Genomic DNA, 20,889 nt, shown 5'->3' with positions numbered 1-20,889 from the left:
TCTGCGGGGGACCATTAGAAGCCCCTTGTAACTTCAGCTCATTTTCCCCTGAACCCTCTACGGTGTCCCTTTTAAGAATAAATACATTGTATATATTTTTTTTTTCTTGGTCAAAGAGTTCACTTCCTGATTTGCGTCAGGGAGTAAAAGAAAAAAAACTGCTCCCACCCAAGCGACGGGAATACAAAAAACTGCTTAAAAAAAAAAAGCCCAACGCTAATGCGAGCGGAACGCACCCCACCTCTCCATTTTCAGTATATTCTTCAGCTCTGGTATCCTATGTAAATGCCCTCCTTATTCTTAAAGGGGAACGGAAGAGGTATACGGAGGCTGCCATATTTATTTCCTTTTAATCAATACCAGTTGTCTGGCAGCCCTGCTGGTCTATTTCTCTGCAGTAGTATCTGAACACCACCAGAAACAAGCATGCAGCTAGTCTTGTCAGTTCTGACTTTAAAGTCTGAAACACCTGATCTGCTGCATGCTTGTTCAGGGGCTATGGCTAATAGTATTAGAGGCAGAGGATCAGCAGGGCTGCCAGGCAACTGGTATTGCTTAAAAGGAAATAAACATGGCAGCCTCCATATCTCTCTCTTCAGTTCCCCTTTAACTGTTATTAACTAATTATTTCCTTAAAGGAATCATCAGGCATTTTTGCAAAAATCTGCTTTACTCACCTGGGGCTTTCTCCAGCCCCTTGCAGTTGACTGTCCCACGCGGTCACCCCTGTCTATGTCTTGTGTATTCTTTTTAGTAACAAACTCAATCAAAAGCAATACAATTTTTGTTTATCCTGTACCAAAACCAAGACTTGTAAAATGAAAACAAAGTGACAGAATATAAAAGAAAATAGCTACCGGTATATTGTTATCTTAGGAACTTGGCTTTTTAAATATGTATGCCATAAGTGTATATTACTGTTATTTTTGCAAATAAGGTATTGTAATCATCAATAGTGTACAATGAGAATGCAAAAAAGAAACATTTAGTTCCAAGTACAATATTGTCACCATAATATTGTCACCATACATTGTGCTATGAACATAATCTAAATGTTGTAATAAGAATGAGATACAGAGAGCCCAATATAGTGTAGTATGCGGAGGGTAAGTTGTAATGTGAGAATATTATACTCACAAACAAGGGTTACCGCTAAGGCAACCACTGTAAATGCAGGTGAGGAGATTAGACCTGTCCTCACTCAGGGTTAAGATGTCGCTCTGTAGAAATGAAGAAAGATAGGGGTGGGTCCCCCTTCCACCAAGGGTGGACACTATAAACTCGTAGGTAAACAGAGGCGCCAGCAGGATAAAAGCAATCACTAAAAGTTTTAAAATATGCTGGGAGGCAGTGGTGGACTTGCCTCCAAAAGCTATTTGCCCCCTTCATGATTTCTTATTCTTTTGCATGTTTGTCACACTTAAATGTTTCTGCTCATCAAAAACCGTTAACTATTAGTCAAAGATAACATAATTGAACACAAAATGCAGTTTTAAATGTTTTTTATTACTTAGTGAGAAAAAAAACTTAAAACCTACATGGCCCTATGTGAAAAAGAAATTGCCCCCTGAACCTAATAACTGGTTGGGCCACCTTTAGCAGCAATAACTGCAATCAAGCGTTTGCGGTAACTTGCAACAAGTCTTTTACAGTGCTCTTGAGGAATTTTGGCCCACTCATCTTTGTAGAATTGTTGTAATTCAGCTTTATTTGAGGGTTTTCTAGCATGAACCGCCTTTTTAAAGGATACCACAACTGACATGTGGCATAATGAGATAGACATGGGTATGTACAGTGCCTAGCACACAAATAACTATGCTGTGTTCCTTTTTTTCTTTCTCTGCCTGAAAGAGGTAAATATCAGGTATGTAAGTGGCTGACTCAGTCCTGACTCAGACAGGAAGTGACTACAGTGTGACCCTCACTGATAAGAATGTCCCCCTTTTTTACCTCTTTCTTGCTCTCAGAAGCCATTTTCTTCTAGGAAAGTGTTTTATAGTTGGAATTTCTTATCAGTGAAGGTCACACTGTAGTCACTTCCTGTCTGAGTCAGGACTGAGTCAGCCACTTACATACCTGATATTTACCTCTTTCAGACAGAGAAATAAAAAAAGGAACACAGCATAGTTATTTGTGTGCTAGGCACTGTACATACCCATGTCTATCTCATTATGCCACATGTCAGTTGTGGTATCCTTTAAGGTCATGCCACAACATCTCAATAGGATTCAGGTCAGGACTTTGACTAGGCCACTCCAAAGTCTTCATTTTGTTTTTCTTCAGCCATTCAGAGGTGGATTTGCTGGTGTGTTTTGGGTCATTGTCCTGCTGCAGCACCCAAGATCGCTTCTGCTTGAGTTGACGAACAGATGGCCGGACATTCTCCTTCAGGATTTTTTGGTAGACAGTAGAATTAATGGTTCCATCTATCACAGCAAGCCTTCCAGGTTCTGAAGCAGCAAAGCAACCCCAGACCATCACACTACCACTACCATATTTTACTGTTGGTATGATGTTCTTTTTCTGAAATGCTGTGTTACTACTACGCCAGATGTAACGGGACACGCACCTTCCAAAAAGTTCAACTTTTTTCTCGTCGGTCCACAAGGTATTTTCCCAAAAGTCTTGGCAATCATTGAGATGTTTTTTAGCAAAATTGAGATGAGCCTTAACCTTCTTGGCGGTAACCGGAGGGTGCCGCCGGAGGGTGCCGCTCAGGCCCTGCTGGGCCGATTTGTTTAATTTTTTTTTTTGCTGGACGCAGCTAGCACTTTGCTAGCTGCGCCAGCACCCCGATCGCCGCCGCCGGCGCGCCCCGATCGCCGCTATCCGGTGCGGCGCGCGGCCCCCCCCCCCCCCCCCCCCCCCCCCCCCCCCCCCCCCCCAGACCCCGTGCGCTGCCTGGCCAATCAGTGCCAGGCAGCGCCGAGGGGTGGCCCGGGACTCCCAATGACGTCCCGACGTCGGTGACGTCATCCCGCCCGTCGCCATGACGTCGGTGACGTCATCCCGCCCGTCGCCATGGCGACGGGGGAAGCCCTCCAGGAAATCCCGTTCTTTGAACGGGATTTCCTGATCGGAGATCGCCGAAGGCGATCGAAGAGGGCGGGGGGATGCCGCTGAGCAGCGGCTATCATGTAGCGAGCCCTGGGCTCGCTACATGATATAGAAAAAAATAAATAAAACAAAAACTGCCGCGCTGCCTCCTGGCGAATTTTTTTATACCGCCAGGAGGGTTAATGTTATTTTTGCTTAAAAGTGGTTTGCGCCTTGGATATCTGCCATGCAGGCTGTTTTTGCCCAGTCTCTTTCTTATGGTGGAGTCGTAAACCCTGACCTTAATTGAGGCAAGTGAGGCCTGCAGTTCTTTAGATGTTGTCAGTTAAACAAGGTGTGTATGATGATCTGCAGATCTCATAGACTATGAATGCAATTTGCAGGAACAGATCTTTTGCAGATACTGATCTTTTGTGTCTGTACAGCATCTTTGTGTGCAGCATCTTCCGAAGATTTTTTTCTGATGGGGAGTTCAGCTCCATAGAAAAGACTGAAGGTATGGCTCTCATACTACATGCATAAAGGGTGTTAAGATTGGTCTGTGATCTTTCATTTTCCAAAGACTATAGTCTGATGTGTGTATGCATCTTAATCAGGCCTGGGGGTGACTACAGAAATTGAACTCAGGTGTGATAAACCACAGTTAAGTTATTTTTTAACAAGGGGGGCAATCACTTTTTCACACAGGGCCATGTAGGTTTTGAGTTTTTTTTTCTCACTAAATAATAAAAACCATCATTTAAAACTGCATTTTGTGTTCAATTATGTTATCTTTGACTAATAGTTAACGGTTTTTGATGAGCAGAAACAAAATGTGACAAACATGCAAAAGAATAAGAAATCAGGAAGGGGGCAAATAGTTTTTCACATCACTGTAAATAAATAAATACTTTTTTGGTACCCCAATAGATGCTAATGTATTGGGGTACCAATAAAGTACTTCTTTATTTATGTGTTATGACAGTTGTCTAGTCTGCTTTTGGCGGTAAGTCCACCACTGCCTCCCAGCATATTTTAAAACTTTTAGTGATTGCTTTTATCCTGCTGGCGCCTCTCTTTACCTACGAGTTTAAATGTTGTAATAACCAGGATGGATAGGCAAATAAAATTGTGTGGGTTTAACTTACAGGTAACACTGTTTATTGTAAAGCTATAATGGATGTAAATGGAGAAATTTTGTGTGTGTGTGTCCCTCCCCCCCCCCCCCCCCCTTATTTTCCCTTTAATATGCATAGAAAATAAGGTAATTACTAAACAAAAATATCACTTTCTTAAAGTCTAATTTGTCCTGAAAAACAATAGATCATTTAGGTGTGATAAGTAGTAATAAAGTTATTAAAGCATTGATATGTCAAAATTGCTCTCGTCCTGAAGTGGCTAACTGTGTTCACCCATAATGATCATTGATTGATGGAGCCACAGTTCTTCTATGAACGAGTGCTGTACAGACACTCTGGCTATACCTGAGCAACTTATGGAGATGGTAGGAGGGGTGATGGGCAATGAATTGGCAGACAAGAATACAACGTGCTTGTTGTTTGTCTACTGACAGCGTGCATGAGGCTTTAGAAAGGATAAGGGTTCATTTTCAACATGCAAATATTTCAAACCATACAGCACCAAACTAATCCTACTGTTGAGTCAAACGTGGGTCAGGGAATAAAATGTGTCCATGATCAGAGGCTACTGTTTAAACATCTTGTAAATAATGTTTGTAAAAATATTTTCTTGTGGGGATAGATGTGTACACATTTGACTGCTATGTAGTGTCTGCATTAATGTTTTTATGCTGATTGTTCCTTATGTCTTACGGCCAGGATTGTAATTTTCCTTTTAATGGCAATTAGCTTCTTTGTTCAGCATGGAGCTGGTTAAATCAACAAATCCCAAAAAGCAGATTTAATTTGTGAAGGAAGTGATCACAACAGGGAATATGTTGGCTTCTGGCTCATGTAGGGAGCTGCAGGGCAGTCCTTGCTTGCTGTCACAGTAAATTAGTGTCTTATTTTTTTGCAAGCCTTAAGCATCCCTGCTCTTATTTGTTCACAAGTATTGGGCCATCATCTGTAACTCCCAGTTGTTGCTAAAAGCACCATGCACCACTGCACCAATTCTTTGTCAGTGGGCTAAAGAGCATTGTTTAAAGTGAACTTGAAGTGAAAATAAACATTTGTATAAACAATTGTCTCTGCAGATGTTATCCTAAATTTGACTTTCCTGGGATCCCGTAGTCTTATTTTTGTGTTAAATCTCAATTGTGGGAATTTTCTTCTTGTTTACCCATCTCCTCCACCACCTTCCTGCACATTGCCTGTCCTGTGCCCCTTCCACTTAATTCCAAGGGTCTTCAAATCAGGGTCATATTGACGATCATATGACTGGACATTCCAAAAGCCTCTCTGCCTTCTTTGGTTCGCTCTCAATCAATTTTTCTCCCCTCCTTCGTCAATCACATCAGGGTTCACCCAGGTGTGACATGTTTGGGACATCTTGAATGTATAAATCGGGGCGGGGGGGGGGGGGGGGCTTTTTAGAGACAGGATCCACCCTATTATTTGAGAGAGGGAGAAAAACAATCTAGGTTTGAAGATTAATCTGTCTCATTGACCTCTACTCCTGTGCACCAATGGTAAGTTGGAATGTTTGTCTCAGCCAAAAGTTTTATGTCCTATTCATTATTAAGGAGGGTTGGTTGCTCTGCAGACCCAATCCTGGGACTACAAAGAGATTGTAATTTTATAACCCTGATTATTATCCCTTATATAGAAGCAAAAGGAAAAACATGAAAGCCTGAAGTGGGATTGGTGCTGTAGATATGCATTTATCATGTTACATTTTAAGTCCATGTTTAGTCTCCTTGGTTTTCTCTTTACTCTAGACTGTAAGGAGCCCTGTGTCCCTGGTCGATTATGATTTGTAAGTAATGCTTAATCGAGAGGGACAATAACAGGCCGACCACGCACGCGCGCACACACACCCTACTTCCCGTAAGATGCTGCTTGCAATGGTAAGCAACCATAACGTGAAACCACCAACACCTTCTCATTCAGAGTTTTCTTTATTTTCATGACTATGAACATTGTAGATTCACACGGAAGACATCCAAACTATGAATTAACACGTGTGGAAGTATAGTACATAACCAAAAAGTGTGAAACAACTGAAAATGTCATATTCTAGGTTCTTCAAAGTAGCCACCTTTTTGCTTTGATTACTGCTTTGCACACTCTTGGCATTCTCTTGATGAGCTTCAAGAGATAGTCACCCGAAATGGTCTTCCAACAGTCTTGAAGGAGTTCCCAGAGATGCTTAGCACTTGTTGGCCCTTTTGCCTTCACTCTGCGGTCCAGCTCACCCCAAACCACCTTGATTAGGTTCAGATCTGGTGACTGTAGAGGCCAGGTCATCTGGCACAGCACCCCATCACTCTCCTTCCTGGGCAATAACCCTTACACAGCCTGGATGTGTGTTTGGGGTCATTGTCCTGTTGAAAAATAAATGATGGTCCAACTAAACGCAAACCGGATGGAATAGCATGCCGCTGCAAGATGCTGTGGTAACCATGCTGGTTCAGTATGCCTTCAATTTTGAATAAATCCCCAACAGTGTCACCAGCAAAGCACCCCCACACCATCACACCTCCTCCATGCTTCACGGTGGGAACCAGGCATGTATAGTCCATCCGTTCACCTTTTCTGCGTCGCACAAAGACATGGTGGTTGGAACCAAACATCTCAAATTTGGACTCATCAGACCAAAGCACAGATTTCCACTGGTCTATTGTCCATTCCTTGTGTTCTTTAGCCCAAACAAGTCTCTTCTGCTTGTTGCCTGTTCTTAGCAGTGGTTTCCTAGCAGATATTCTACCATGAAGGCCTGATTCACACAGTCTCCTCTTAACAGTTGATCTAGAGATGTGTCTGTTGCTAGAACTCTGTGTGACATTGACCTGGTCTCTAATCTGAGCTGTGGTTAACCTGTGATTTCTGAGGCTGGTGACTCTTGGTCTTCCTTTCCTGGGGCGGTCCGCATGTGAGCCAGTTTCTTTGTAGCGTTTGAAGGTTTTTGAGACTGCACTTGGGGACACTTTCAAAGTTTTCCCAATTTTTCAGACTGACTGATCTTCATTTCTTAAAGTAATGATGGCCACTCGTTTTTCTTTAATTAGCTGCTTTTTTTTCTTGCCATAATACAAATTCTAACAGTCTATTCAATAGGACTATCAGCTGTGTACCCACCTGACTTCTCCACAACGCAACTGATGGTCCCAACCCCATTTATAAGGCAAGAAATCCCACTTATTAAACCTGACAGGGCACACCTGAGAAGTGAAAACCATTTCAGGTGACTACCTCTTGAAGCTCATCAAGAGAATGCCAAAAGTGTGCAAAGCAGTAATCAAAGCAAAAGGTGGCTACTTTGAAGAACCTAGAATATGACATTTTCAGTTGTTTCACACTTTTTGGTTATGTACTATACTTCCACACGTGTTAATTCATAGTTTGGATGCCTTCAGTGTGAATCTACAATGTTCGTAGTCATGAAAATGAAGAAAATTCTTTGAATGAGAAGGTGTTGGTGGTTTCACGTTATGGTTGCTTACCATTGCAAGCAGCATCTTATGGGAAGTGAATGGGGTCCTAGTCATTAATGCCAGCATTCAGTGTTTTTTGTGTTGCATTCTGAATAAGCACTTCATCCAGCTGCATTACTGTTATGAATGCAGGATAAACCTCAGCACCAAATGGGAGAAGTTAGCTGTGGTGGTTATGATGCTGTTATTGGCACTAGACCTTTGGCAAAATTGCCCTTGTGCCATTCTTTTGTCTGCCTTTCTCTAATTTAGATAATTTTCCGGACTATAAGATGCACCTAGGTTTACAGGACAAAAGCCAGGGGAAAAAATACTAAACCTGTTGCGTCCATGGAGCAAGGGCATTTTATGGAACCTTGCAGCCTCCTATGTCTCAGTATGTCTTCTTTGTCCTCCTCTGTCTCCTTGTGTTCTTGTTTGTCTCCCTGTGTCCTCTGTCACCCTGTATACGTACATGCAGCCAGTACGGTGCATGCTGCTTCGATCAACAAAAAGTAGCCACACATAGCCTTCAGAAGGCTTCGGAAGCCATTTACCAATCTGGGTGCTGTCTCAGACCCACCAGTCATGGTCGCCCACTGCACCCTGTCTTAATTAGAGCCAATGGTCTTGCCGGTGCAACCACAGCTCCCTCATTGGGCCCAATTACTGCATTACCTCAGTGACAGTGACAGGTATGATAGGTTGCTGCTACTGAAAGAGTGCAGTGAATGGCCCAATGATAGAGCCAAGGTCCCGCCTATGAGACCATCTGCTCCAGTTAAGAAAGGGAGCAGTGGGCAGCCCTGATTGGTGGGTCTGGGACAACAACCTCGCTTGATTGGATCATTTCCTGAAGCCTGCTGAAGGCTATGTGCTTCTACTTCCTGTTGATCGGGCAGTGACCGGGACTGGTAGCAGCAGATCCTGCAAAGTAAAGGTATTGTGGCGGGAGCACCAGGGAAACCCGGCGCCGGTCCGAATATGTATTATTTAGACCATAAGATGCACTGACTTTTGCCATTGTATGTTGTGTAAAATAGGGCTGTCTAGTCTGCACAAAAATCATCTGACTCCTCAGTTTATAAAACCACCAACTCCGACTCCAGGTACCCAAGATTAATCTGACTCTTCAATTCCCCAGCCCTGTAGTAATACTTGTAAGGTATTTGAGTCTTTTACATATAACTTTGCTGGGTAAATGTGGCCATATACATTTTAGATTGCCACCCAGTGTGACAAACAGATCAATATCTTTCTGGTCTGAGAGAGATTCAATCACCCATACGCTGCACACACATTTTCAAAAGATTTCACTAAGAAATCTATTGAAAATCTATCAAACTGCAGCATTGCACTGTGAATATAAAAACGAGTGAATTAGTTTTGAGTTTGTTTGGAATTTTATCTTTAACAAGACTTTCATACACATGGAGCTTAAACATATTTAAATAAGGCTGGCCACATTTGAAATGTTTCAATACTGCAGTACTAGCAACAGCTTGATCCGAACGCCTTTTTTTAATCCTGACACTAAAAGCGGAGTTGTTTTTCATCAAACCCTTTCATGTGTGTCCAATTTTCAAAGCATAATGCACTTGCAACTGTCCTAAAGAATTCATACTTCAGATGTTCTTCATAGTTTGCAATCCCTGTCTTCATGCCTACTCCTATCCTAAGATGGGAACAGCCTATGATATTAGATCTGGCAAGTGCTACTTGTAATTTGCTGCCTACACACATGGGTGTATCTTTTTTTTTTTTTTTCTCCTGCAATGGAATTTCACAGGACGTATATTCATTAAGTAGAAACCTGAAAACATTTATGATAAATATCTGTTTATTTGGTTTGTCTGAAACATGGATGGATGCTCAATTGTTAATGTCTGGATTGATGTGTGTACAGACCTTCTGTTAAACTACAGCCAAACAGTTTCTAACTTTCCATAGCAGTGCATTGGAAAAATCTTTTAGATATAACGCATATAGTGTGAACTGAGTCAGGAAAAAATGGACATTACTTTGAAAATCAGTTGTCTTTTCAGTTATAATACAAAATAAACATATACATGTTATACTTGCCTCCAGTGTAGTTTACTTATCAATCTCTTTCTCCCCTGCGTCCTGATTTGTTAACTGTGATCGATGGAATTCTCTGTCCTCCATTTTAAAGTGAACCTTAAGTGTAAAAAATAAATTGAGTTTTACTCACCTGGGGCTTACCTCAGCCCCCTGCAGCTGATCGGTGCCCACGACGAGTCGCTCTGATGCTCGGGTCCCGCTGGCGGCCACTTCCGGTTTCGCCGTCAGGACCCGTCAGGCTGGGGAACGCAACTGATACTACGCGTTCCCAGCCAAAATAGCACCCCTATGCGGCCATATGGCCGCATAGGGGTGCGATTTTGGCTGGGAACGCGTAGAAACGGCCGCCTTCCCAGCCTGACTGGTTCTGACGGCGAAACCAGAAGTGGCCACCAGCGGGACCCGGAGCATCAGAGCGACTCGTCGTGGGCACCGATCAGCTGCAGGGGGCTGAGGTAAGCCCCAGGTGAGTAAAACTCAATTTATTTTTTACACTTAAGGTTCACTTTAAAAATGGTGACGACCCTGTAACAGCTTCTGGGTCAGCAGACTGTTAAACTGTAATATAGCCCATATGATTCATAGGGAAACATGGATATTACCTTGCACATCAGTTGTTCTTTCAGTTGTAACTGACTGCAACTGATATATTTCAGTTCTGACAAAACCTTGTCAGACCTGGAAGGAATCATTGGTGAGCTTCTGGGAGGAACTGACAGCGAGGTTAGTATGTAATATTCATTTGCAGGTACATCATGTGATTATTTTAAATAATTTTACTCAGTTCAGGTTCATTTTAATTGTAAAAATGACCCTAAAGGTACCCATAGACTTATAGATTTCCATCAGATTCGACCATCAAGTCGAATCTGACAGGAATCTATCTTATGTGTGCCACACACTAGGAACAGATTTCCAGTATGAAATCTATTGAAAATAGATTGCAGCAATAGAGTGCAGCATTGCACCATTTGATCCAATGCAGCACTATGGGCCATTGATCTGCCGCCAGCAGCCGATCGACCTAGATTTTCTGTCCGGACCGATCGAGTAAATCAATTGAATTCAACCAGATATCGATTGATCGGTCAATTGATCGTGCTGCCTGCTGCATCGAATTCTAGCCGATTTTGATCAGAGCAGTTGAATCGGTTGTATATCGATGGCAGAAATCGAGTGTATGGCTATCTTAAGAGTTACTGTTTAATTTGCTGAACTGGATGGAAGTTGCGGGCTTTTCTCATTTCTTCCAGTTCCAAGGGCACAGCAGAAAAAGGCAGCTTCCCCCCAAGAAATGAGTAGTGTGAGAATCAAGCTCTCTGCTCTCAAGCAGTCTATAAATGCCAGCTGATGCAGGCATAAAATCAATTCAATTGTTAGGATGCAAACCAGGCAATCCAAGAATTAAAAATCGTACCTTTCTGCTCCATAAAACATCATTCCCCAGTTTCCCTGGCTCTTATTTGGTACATTGCCGCACAAAGGAAGTAGCAGGGCTTGCTAGATTTTCTTTCTTTTTTTTTTTTCTTTACTTTCCTCTCAAACATAATTAATGCAGCCTGATTGGCTGAAGCCTCTTTCCCTCCCATTTTCCCCTCCCACACCTCTGTTTCTCTCTGATTGGCCAATATTTCTCATGCAGAGCTGGTTGGGAGTGCCTGAAGACTAGGACGAGGGAGGAAATTATGTCAGGATTGGCTGTAAGAAAATGGAAAATCCTAAGAAAGATTTTTTTTTTTCCTACAGTATAGAAAAATCACTAAAATAAAAATGTGGACAATGGGACAATGCAATATATAAGTAGAGAGTATTTATCTACTTATACAGTATGTTTTTTTTCTGAGAAAGTATGGCCGGCAGCTCCTCTCTATGATATCCATTAACACTTTACATCCATGCAAGCTTCCTTCAGCCCCTAGAAACCTGTGTCCCTCGCCGAATCTCTGCTCTCAGTCTCCTGGTGTCCCCTATGTAGCGACCGCCAGCTTGGTCAAGTTGGCGCTTCTGCAAGTGTGTGGACCTGTAGGGGCTGGAAGAAGCCCCAGGTAAGTAAATGTGCTATTTTTTTTTTATTTTTATTTTTTACCTCTAACCTTTACAATTACTTTTTTTTAAGTATTTAACAATTTAAAAAATATCTAAAAGTTGATGAAAAGGTAATATTAAAATTATTTTCTAGCTGGCTGGTAGTTTAAAAGGCATTTTATAACAAGGTTTGATAATATAACCTAGACGAAAACTTGGGAGAATAAGTGAATTGCATATGGCCCTTTTGTGTACGCAGTCCATTTGCTAATGATCTTATTAAGTTAATTATGAGTTTTTAAGCGATTCCAGACGTGTCCAGGGGGGCGCTGTTTCAGGGAAATGGGACTCAAGAACAGGAAGTAGAATGAAGCCAGTACAGCGTGCAGAACCTGCCAGCAAGTATTTATCCCCGCCACCGTTTGTGCGCCTGCTGCTACGTCGCCCTGCCCCCTGAAAACCAGTAAACCTGAGATTGTGCATAGTATAATTACCATGCATAATCAAACCGCAGTATATCGTCATACCAGTATACTGCAGCAACCGTCATTAGAACGGAGTATTATTGTAAAAGATAGACGTGTACGCATGCTATATTCATTGAATAGTATAGTGGCACATCATACGCCTCGGTGAGTGATTCGCCTGGCAGAGCAACTTGGCTGAGGCCATTGTTCTCTCCACTCCCCCTGCCTTCTCTCGTATGCTCCTCTTGCACCATTCTTTCTGCCTACTTTAACCTAACCCTTCCCCGCATAGCAGCAGAATGCATCGCTATCCTACACTAAATACTGTCTACCAGCATGGATTAGGACACGATCTCTCAGGTGACAGTTCGTGACTGAGGCTGTACAGACAAGTTGGTAGCCTGCAGGAGCAAAGAAGAGCATAATATCACTGGGCTGCATTCGGGTGAGTTGATCAGATGGCAACTTGATGAGTCTAGTCTAAAGTGTGTTCAGACTTTGAATGATGGTAATAAATGAGTGCATTGCTGTGTTGCTTACCCTGCCAGCTGTAAGCCTCTCCATTGTGCATCACCCTGTTGTCCCTTCTCGCTCTGTTGAAAAGTATACGCTATTAAAGAGAGCCCGAAGGTGGGCTCAAAAAAAAAAAAAAATAGGCTACCTGATGCACAGGACTGAGCGGATCAGGTAGCCACAAAAACCGACACTCCCGTGGGCCACAATGGCCCATTTTCACTTGTGTGACCCCTGGGTCACGACGCTGCACTGAGAGACTGTGTTGTCTCTCATAGCTTGCAGGGAGGCAAGGGAGCGGCAGGAGGCGTGGCCAGAGGGAGAGAGCTGCCATTCCCTGTAGGAACGCCCCTGGCTGACGTTTTTAAACAGGGAATTCCTCTCCCGTTTGTTTACCTCCGAGTGTGTGTGTGTGTGTGTGGGGGGGGGGGGGGGCAGAGAGCTGCAGTTGTGGGACACAGCCATGTCATTAGGCAGAGAACATGGCTCTGTGTCTCACAGGGTTATCTTTAAGCTGCAGCTGAGTGATTTGTCCATATAGAGCCTGACCCTGCAGTGTAGCCCTAAGTCAAGCAGGATTATTACAAACAACAGAAATCAGGAAGTGCTATCATAGCAGTTGGTTAAAGTAGCGAGGGTGTTTACAACTTCAGTCATTTTTTTGCTTGAATGTGTTCAGTTGATATGCTCTTTTCCACTATGATACATGACAGACCCTTTAATTAAATCCTCATAAAAAGTAGGGGAAACCCCACCTTCCACAGCTGTTCCAGGAGCAGATGCCTTATCCTGTTCTGAAACAGCTGTAAAGTTTTTGAATTCTTATACTCACTGTGACCCAGTGACAAGTGCCACAATGAAAAGTGAGAAAAAAATTCTTCAGGACAAGTACAATGGGAATATAACCCTGACAAATGTGTTTTTATTGCCTTTTATCTCTTCAGTAGGTTAACCTTTTGTTTCTGTTCAAATTTTATTTTTGGGGGGCTTGTCTAATAAGTGTGGAAAGGTTTAAGGTAGCCATACATCTAGCGACGACTGGCAGTTTTGACCAAGAGACAAATCTCTATAATCAAATCTGATTAGAGAGATCTGTCAGCTGCCCATACTCCGCAGGCAGATTCCTGATTTTGATTTCAGCATGAAATCTCTCTGTAATCGTCCGAGGCCGCCGCAATCCCTGCTTCACCGCGTGTATATGTGTTGTAATGTATAAATGTTCTGAAATGTGCGCTTATACATTACCTTACCTGTCCTGTGTCGCAGTGCCCATCCGTCTTCCGCCTCTCTTTAATTAGCTGCATGCTTGTTGCCATTGTGGTTCACATGTGACGTCACGCGTCGGTGTGCTACGCGCCCGTAACATGCATGTGCCTAATAGAAGAGCAGCAGAAAACGGACGGCACCACAACACAGGACAGGTAATGTATAAACGCACATTTACACATTACATACATACACACCCACATTGTGGGAACAGCATGCAGCATGTCCGACCAATTAATGCAAATAATTTTGGCCCGAAAATGGTTGCATGGTCAATCAGGCATGTACTTGGTGGCAACAATTTTCATCCAATTATAATAATCGAGTCGGATGGTTGATCAGCCGTCAAGTCACCTGATGTATGGCCACCTTAAATCTTCTGACAGGTTTTTAAGACTGCACTCTTCCATACATCTTTTCACCAGTCTCCAAATATATTCCCAATAGCAACCTCCACGTTGTGTGTGACCTCACTCTTTCCTGCCCTAGAATTACCATCCTCCATTCACACATACAAAATTTCTTATGAGCCTCTCATTTTTCCAAAACACATCTGTCACTATCCAAACCTTGTAATCTTCAAGCACCTTTTCACATGTGCATATTAACCATTTAATGACAATCGCATGTATTAAAACATCATGCTTTAGCCTGTTAACGGCAACATGACGTGTTAATGCATCACACGTGACGCTACCACCGCCGTTCCCGTCGGGATCTCGTGTTAAGTGATTGGGGAAGATCGGTCCTCTACCCAATCGCAACCCTCCCATCTCTTCCCCCATCCCCCGTCCCAAAGAAAGAAAAAACTTGTCAATAAAAATCAGCTTAAAATAAATAGTTGCCTTAGGGATGGGGCTTTTTTTAATCTATATTTTATGAGGGAAAATTAAATTTAATTTTACTACATAAGGGCTTGTAGTTATGGGCAGAACAAAAAAAAAACAGAAAAATAACACCTATATTTCGAAATAATATATTGTCGCCATACATTGTGATAGGGACATCATTTAAACGGTTTACTAATCGGGACAACTGGGCAAATAAAATGTGTTGGTTTTAATCCACAGGAGAATGTTTAATTTTAAAACTATAATGGCTGAAAACTAATTAATGAATTTTTTCCATTATTTTTGTATTTTTCCCATTAAAACGCATTTAGAATAAAAAAATTCTTAGCAAAATGTACTACCCACAGAAAGCCTAATTGGTGGTAAAAAAAAGAGGTATAGATCATTTTCTTGTGAGGAGTAGTAATAAAGTTATTAGGGAATAAAAGGGAGTAGCACTGACGGGTGAAAATTGCTCTGGTCCATTAGGGTAAAAACCCTTGGGGGTGAACTGGTTAATCTATTATTTTTTTATTTAGTATTTATATAGCGCCGACATGTTACGCAGCGCTGTACAGAGTATATTGTCTTGTCACTTAACTGTATCTCAGAGGGGCTCACAATCTAATCCCTACCGTAGTCTTATGTCTATGTATGTATCGTGTATATCGTAGTATAGGGCCAATTTTAGGAGAAGCCAATTAATTTATCAGTATGTTTTTTTTTGGGGAGGGGGAGGAAACCGGACTGCCTGGAGGAAACCCATTCACACATTGGGAGAACATACAAACTCCTTGCAGATGTTGACCTGGCTGGAATTCGAACTGGATACCCAGCATTGCAAGGCGACAGCGCTAACTACTACACCACTGTAGTGGTTAGCGCTAGGCCATTTTCATTCACCCTCTGAACAAACTGTGCTCCTTACTGAATATAATCTAAAAACACAACACCCCTTGATACAAACCTTTTGTTTTTGTATTGCCCACCTAGAAGTAAATGGGGAGCTTCTGAGAGGAACGGATCGCGAGGTAAGTATGTAATAATCATTTGTAAGTACATCATGTTTTATTTTAAATAATTTTACTCGGTTCAGGTTCACCAAGTGCCGTTTCCGATCGGCGTCCCACTCAAATGCTTTTCTGCCAGCAAGCAGAAAAGCATTTGGTAGCTTTCAGTGGTGCATCCTGGTTTGTCGTTTTTCACGCCCACAGGGGGACAAAAAGGTGTGGTGTTTAACAATCCTAAAAGCTACATGTAGCCTCCAGAATCGCCTAAGCGCCGGGCAGACAATAGGAAAAAAATCAGGATCAAAAAGCAGTGTTTTGCGTAAACAACTCAGTGCTTCCAATTTATTATGAACACACAGCGCTTAGGGGACTAGTGCTGCAGACGTCATTTAACATCGCAGGATGCACATGTGAACCAGCCCAAAATTTCAAGTTGCAAGGGCAGGATGTTCTCAGTTTTAAAACGAGTCTGAAGTGAGTTTTAAATTTCAAGCAAGGTGAGGAGATAAAACTGCCCTTACTTACCTGGAGCTTCTTCCAGCCACTACAAGTCATGTGTGTCCATCACCGCAGCTCCCGTCTTCTCCTGTCACCCGCTGGCAGCCTCTGAAGATCTCCGACCTCCGATGGGTTGGTGTCTTGCCCGCGTCACTGAAAGCACACTGCGCCTGCACAGAAGGCGACAACCCATCGGAGTCGGTGATCTTCAGAGACTGCCAATGGGAGAAGACCGAAGCTGTGGCAAGGGACACATGACTTGTAGGGGCTGGAAGAAGCCCCAGGTAAGTAAAGGCCGTTTTATTTCCTCCTCTCGCTTGTCTTTTAAGTAACAAAAGATACTTAACTAAGGAGGGGTAGGATCTGGGCCCAATAGAGCCTTCCTGTTCCTCTCCTGGTCTCCTCATTCCAGCGCTTTAGCCCCCGTGACCAGTCTTCAACCAATGGGTCAAAGACTTCTCTTTTCCGCCATGGGAGGCTTAGGAAGCCTGAGTGCCCCTGAAGACAGGCAGCTGCGCATGTGCAACCAGGTTCTCTCACACACTTGTGCATATTGCAGTACGGGGCAGCCCGAGTGCTCCCTAAGACTTCCGAAGCTCCCCATGGGGGAAGATTTGAACAGAGGGAGACAACGCTGGAACGAGGGGACCATGAGAGGAACAGGAAGACTCAATAGGAACCAGAGCCTTCCCCTTTTTTAGGTAAGTATCAGTTTTTTTGTTTTTTTTTTATTTAAAAATCACTTCAGGTTTGCTTTAATGTCTTATAAGTTGCTGTACATGTTAATAAAATGTTTTCAATGCAACTATGTTGTTTACTAACTGTATTATGTACAGTTAGTACATTAGCCCCCACCGTGCAACATCACAACAGCCGCAGAGGCCCCAAAGCCTGAGTACATGAACGTTGCCGCGAGCATCACTGCGTGTGCAGTAACTGTCCACATGGAGTCTCTTGCAGAGATGTTTGTCTATGCTATTTGACTACTATTATTTATTGTATGTATATATATATGTATATATATATATATATTATAATATAAAGCGCCACCATATTATGCAGCGCTGGACATTGGTTAAGGTTACAGACTATATTTAGGGGTGACATACTGCAATAAGACAATACAGGAATACATGCAAACCAGGTCACGCAGCACAATGAGTACAAGGTAATTATATTAGGCAAGTTTAGCTCACTCAGATCCATACGATGGGTGTACGGTTATGGAGATGGGTGAACAGGTAGGAGATACGAGGAGGACAACGACCCTGCCGAAGGCTTACAACCTAGAGGGAGAGGTAGGGGACCAGAGTTTAGCTGCAGGTTTAGAGCACCAGTGTGTTTGTGTGTGTCAGATTGAAAAGGTGCGTTTTGAGGGCCTTCTTGAAAGAGGTTGGAGGGTGCAGCCCTAATGGGGACGAGGTAGGGAGTTCCATAGTGTTGGAGCAGCTCTTCAGAAGTCTTGAAATCGTGCATGGGACTGGGTGATGTGGGGGGGGGGGGGGGGGCAGTCTTGCGAAGTTCATTGAAGGAGCAAATTGAGCAGCTAGGTGTGTACCTCTGTGTAAGATCGTAAGGTTGAGTAAGAATTGTAGGTTGGGCAGGTTTTGTGGACAGATTTGTAGGCCAGACATAGTATCTTGAATCTGATTCTGGACTATGTAGGAAGGCAGTGGAAGGATTCACAGAGGGGAGCCGCCGTGGTATTGCGATGGGAGGAGTGAATAATTCTGGCTGCCGCATTCATGACGGACTGCAGCGGGGAAATTTGGGTCATAGGGAGACCAGACAGAAGGGCATTGCAGTAGTCAAGGTGGTGACAGAGGTCAGGAAAGGACGGACCTTGCACATGTTGCAGAGGTGGAAGTTGCAGAATTTTGGCCCAGTTCACACCAAAAACCTCTAGCAAATCTGCAAAACGCTAGAGATTTTTGAAGCAGATTTTCGGAGCGATTCTAGGCATGTTTAGAGACGTTTTCTAAACATGCCTAGCGTTTTTTGTGTAGCAGATTACAAATATTGTTACAGTAAAGCTGTTACTGAACAGCTTCTGTAACAAAAACGCCTGGTAAACCGCTCTGATCCAGCATTTCTCAGAGTGGTTTTCCACTTTCCTATACTTTAACATTGAGGCAGGAACGCCTCAGAAATCTTAAAAATGCCTCAGCCCCAGTGTTTTTGGGAAAAACGACTCGCTCTGGTGTGCACCATCCCATTCACTTTCATTAGCCAAGCGGTTTTCCGCCGCAAGTGTTTTTAATAAACGCTTCAGAACTGCCCTGGTGTGCACCAGCCCTATGTGAGGTTTTGAATGTGGGGTGTGAGGGAGAGTGCGGAGTCCAGGGTGACACCCGGAAAATCTGTTATTACACATCACTGTAAGGTAGGGACCCACTAGCAGTGCTTTCCATGCGCTTGCTGATCACAGGCGGTTGGTTAGGCGCTAGGATGGTGGAATCCTATGAGAGTGATTCCACTACAGAGAATGTGATTTGTATGAAACCGCAAACTCGCTGCCTGCAGCATTTTCAGGGCGATTGCAATTAAAAGAATGGGATTTTTACCCCTGCATTCACTCAAAATGTACCTGAGATCAAATAAAAGAACTTATACATAGTGGGCCTCCTCCAGCCTCCATCACACTGATCGGTCCCTTGCCATCCTCCTACGCCCCTTGGATCTTTTGCTAGGGGTCTTGGTAATCCGTCCAGTCGGCACAGCGCAGTCCGGCTGCGTGCGCTCCTGAGGCTGGGAACGATCGGCGCAGTAACACTGCACAGATACAGAACGCTCCCGCCAACAGGAGTGCGATGGGGAGCTCAGCCGAGCAGTATGCCCCGACTGCAGGAATTACCAGGACCTCTAGCAAAAGATCCAGGCGGTGGTGGAAGATGGCGAGAGACCGATCAGAGTGAGGCGGGGTGGAGGAAGCCCCAGGTATGTATACATATTTTATTTGATCTCAGGTTCACTTTAAATTGCTGTGTAAGGGCCCGTTTTCATTGACGTTTAGGATGTGAGGCGATCGCCTCGCATGACTCTGTGAGTACTTCCGGTTGTCTCCCGTACAACCGGTGGTGCCCTATGGGGACTCTAATGTGTGCTGCAGAAAACTACAGCATGCGATCCATAATTTACTCGCGTCGGATCGCTTACATAAATTCGCTTCAATGGAAACTATTCCATTGACATGAATTGGTTGCAGTTTCCTTGCAATGCGGAGTGGTTTAAAGTGAACCTTAAAGAGAACCTGTACTGAGTAAAATTATTTAAAATAAACACATGAGGTAACTTCAAATGAACATTACAGCAGCTCAACATTTTCTTCTTACAGTGATCCCTTCCAGTTCTGACAACATTTTGTCAGAACTGAAATATATCAGTTGCTGTCAGTTATATATCAGTTGCTGTCAGTTACAGCTGAGAGGAGAACTGATGTGTCCATGTTTCCCTATGGCTCAAGTGGATGATATTACAGTTTACCAGTGTCCTGACCAGGAAGCTGTTATGGGGTACTGCCCTTTTTCAAAATGGAGGACGGAGAATTCCATTGATCACAGTGGACAAATGGGATGCAGGAGAGGAAAAATAGATTGAGGAGTAGACTACACAGGAGGTAAGTATGACTTGTGTGTGACTTAATTGACTTTTAATTTTCAGTTCAGGTTTTCTTTAAGCCAGAAAAAAAAATGAGTTTTACTCACCCGGGGCTTCTACCAGCCCCCTGCAGCAGTACTGTGCCCTCGCAGCCACTCACTAATCCTCTGGTCCCCCGCTGCCAGCTAGTTTCGTTTTTGCCGACAGGCCCGTCCGGACTGGCCACGCGTAGCTTTTTCCGCATTCCCGACTGTAAATAGCGCTATTGCGTGCCGCAACGAGTACAGAAATACGCGTTGCCGCATATCTACGCTTTCGTAATGCGGCAACTCGTATTTTTGTACGTGTTGCGGTCTGCAATAGCGCTAATTACAGTCGGGAATGCAGAAAAAGCTACGCGTGGCCAGTCCTGACGGGCCTGTCGGCAAAAACGAAACCAGCTTGCAGTGGGGGACCAGAGGATTAGTGAGTGGCTGCGAGGGCACAGGGCTGCTGCAGGGGGCTGGTAGAAGCCCCAGGTGAATAAAACTCATTTTTTTTTCTGGCTTAAGTGTCTCTTTAAGCATAGCAATGTGTCTGGTGGAAACAGGCCCTTAATCGTTTTGAAAATAACAGATAGCAAGTGCTTAATGATTCCAAGATGAAAAATAGAAATGTTTATAATGTGTGCCAAAAGCTGTACAGCGCAGGGTTGTGGGCACAAGTGCGGGGGCTGTGTAAGCTAGTGGGAGTGCCACTGCGACCTAGTGCCCGTTATTCTATTTTTAATATATAACTTAATATATTCTATTTATAATCTCTTTCTCGCTCTCTGTTTATTTTAATATTTGCCTGGAATTTCTCTAATACATTTTTAGTGGCTCTTCTCCATACTTCTAGCACAGGAAAACAAAGTTGTATTTATACCAGATTTATGAATGAAATACATGCATGTGTATTCTGGGTACATATTGTGAAGGACTTCATTTATG

General features: G+C 43.4%; 1 protein-coding gene across 4 annotated transcripts in view; it reads left to right on the top strand.

Annotated features, from left to right (window-relative positions):
* Window positions 1-20,889, top strand: part of NFYC (nuclear transcription factor Y subunit gamma) — a 96,901-nt gene that overhangs the window by 2,449 nt on the left and 73,563 nt on the right. The window lies entirely within an intron of this gene.

The sequence above is a fragment of the Hyperolius riggenbachi genome, chromosome 2, assembly GCF_040937935.1.
Source record: "Hyperolius riggenbachi isolate aHypRig1 chromosome 2, aHypRig1.pri, whole genome shotgun sequence".
NCBI classification, from domain to species: domain Eukaryota; kingdom Metazoa; phylum Chordata; class Amphibia; order Anura; family Hyperoliidae; genus Hyperolius; species Hyperolius riggenbachi.
The sequence above is the reverse complement of the archived record's forward strand: the minus strand, read 5'-3'. Positions and strand labels throughout refer to the sequence as shown.